Here is a 2656-nt window from a genome sequence, read left to right on the forward strand (position 1 = left end):
GATCCCTTCCACTTCCTTGACCTCCCCGGCGAGTGCAAGGTTCAGTCCTTTTATAATAGCGTCTAACTCGGCCATGTTTATGTGGCACGAATCATCCTTTCGTAGCCAGCTAGCAACTTCAACAATGCTCCCATTGAATTCCACCTCGACATCGAGTGCTATGGAGCTGGCGTCCACCCAAACTTTGGCCTCGCTACAGCTGGCACTCCATCGGTCTCTCACGGGGTCACTTTCTCTGACTTTTTCAAAAACTTCCTCCAGAAATGCTCTTATTTCTCCACCTTTGATGACATCGTTCCATCCCTGTGTTACTTCAATGGCTCTCCTCTTGACAAATGCCGTTGCCACCCGCAGCTTACCACACATGGGGTAGTGACCCACCAGCTTGCCACAGTAGGAAGAAATAGACCTTTGTGTAAGCTCCTTAGGTACTTCATTCATCTCGTTATCTCTTTTCCAGAACAGTCCTCGATGATCCCCCTAGACCCTTAGGCCTAGCACTCATGCCCCCTCAACAAGACGTTTGGGCGGTTTACTCGTTAGCCCGAACATCTGCAGATGTGCTTTCATGTGGGTGGCCTTAACAAGATCTTCATTGACAAAAATGTCATCAATATAGGCTGATATTTCTCTCTTCACAACCTGGTCTTGAGCGAGGACAAAGCTCAAGACTGCCCTCATTATTAATAAGGCCATATTAGGACCAAAACCCAACCGAGTCAGGCAGTACCTTTGGCCATTGAAGCATAATGTCTGATAAGGCCACAGGGTTGGGTGAATCCTAATTTGCAGGTAGGCCTTGGCTAGGTCTATCACAGTCGTATTCACTTCTTGCCTCCTCCACTCCCGCAGCCTTTCCGCACACACGTCACATTCTGCGGTGAAGGCTTTGATGTGGGCGTCAAGCTCCCTGAAGTCCATCACAGGGTGCACCCTCCCTTTGTTGTGCTGCATGACTGCCAAGAGTGGAATCAGGCCTTTAGCTTTACCATACTTGGTCTCGTCATACGGCACTAACCAACCATCCCATATCCATGCCTGGAGTTCCTCTTCATACAGATGCCTTGCCTCTTGAGGGACGGGGTAGGTTTCCACTTTATTCTGTAAAACACTCGGCTCCTTGTTATCTGCCCACTTCCAAGCTGCTGTCCAGCATTTAATCTCAGGATCATAGCTGGCACTGAAGTCATGCTCATCAACTCTCAACATGGTGCTGACTGCGGCACACAACACAGGCCCATTAATGAGACTTACCTCACCCTGCGCATCAACTGTGACTCCTACAAGTGCTTTTATAGCATCCATACTAAGGATGAACGTGTAGCCCAAGGGCTCCGTGGCATTTACACACACACGCACATCAGCAGAGACCCCACTGCTCAGCTGAATACGCACGAGGCCCGTTCCCTCAAACTACCACTCCTCCCAGCTCACAGTAACCATGCTTACACTGTCTTTTGTCCACGTAGGAGACGTGAGCAATGCTCCTGGAGCACCCGGTATCCACCGACACATGACACGACACGCCCCCAACAATTATTACAGCACTTGGTAGCGCCACCTTCACTGACGGGCGTGAGAGGAGGCTGGCGCTGATGCCCCCTCTCCGTGCTTGTTTGCCGAACAAGCGGACGCAAAGTGGCCAGTAACACCACAACGATAGCATCTTACTTTGCGATGGGAAAGTCTCAATCCCCTGACTCCTGTCTCATCACTTTCTCCATCCCCCCGGTGGCGAGCCAAACAGCCCCTGGCGACATGATTCGGACCACCACACACAAAACATCGTTGCCGCGTAACAGCCGCACACTGCTCAGTGCCAGGGCTGGTTATGCCAACCAGGCTGGTTTCAGATGACACCATTGCACCGTCATCCCTAAGGACTGCCCTCACCCGTGTCAGTATCTGGTCCATAGAAGACCCGGCCCTTAACAGCTGACACACCTCCTCCGGTAGCCCAGCCACGAAGGCACGGGCCAGGCCCTTGTCAGTCATTCCACCGAATAGTTGCCAGACGCCGTAGGTCAGCCAAGTATACGTCCGGCAACTCTCCTATGCGCAGCCTCCTGTTGATGAACTGGTTGTATGCCACATACGGATCAGCAGCAAACGCGGCCAACAACACCTTCTTCACTTTCTCATGAGACTTCCTGTCAGACTCTGCCAGCTGTAGGTAGACAGCGAAGGTGCCACCAGTGAGGCGCAGTGGAATCATGCTCGCCACATCATTGACGCCTTGGAGTTTGCACACTAGTTCCAGTTTTTCCAGCCACTCCACCACTGACTTAGCACCGCTGCCGTGATACTCCAGAATCAGCTTCAGGTCGAATTTAACAGCCTCTATAACGCCTAGATAACTTGTGGTAAAAGTGAGACAACACGTTGAGTTTTCTCTTTAATATATTAGTTGAAAGGGTTACAAGAGGACGGCAACGGCCGTGACTGGTATGAACTCTCCAGGACTACTGCCACCTTCTGCCTTCTCCAGGAACACACCTCACCTCCACTACGTTATCCTTGCCGTTTTTTTTTTTTTTTTTTTTTTTTTTTTTTTTTTAAACGAAACACTACCCATGTATAACAATCCCAATACAACAGTGCGCCCAAACAGCCATACACCAAAACCACTCACAGACACTTATAAACATAATAATAA

At 50.3% G+C, this 2656-nt stretch overlaps 1 pseudogene; it reads right to left on the reverse strand.

Moving 5' to 3' along the window:
• Positions 1-1666, reverse strand: part of LOC137640803 (uncharacterized) — a 2018-nt pseudogene extending 352 nt beyond the window's left edge.
• Between the last annotated feature and the right edge of the window lie 990 nt (positions 1667-2656).

Source organism: Palaemon carinicauda, chromosome 5 (assembly GCF_036898095.1).
Source record: "Palaemon carinicauda isolate YSFRI2023 chromosome 5, ASM3689809v2, whole genome shotgun sequence".
Lineage (NCBI taxonomy): Eukaryota > Metazoa > Arthropoda > Malacostraca > Decapoda > Palaemonidae > Palaemon > Palaemon carinicauda.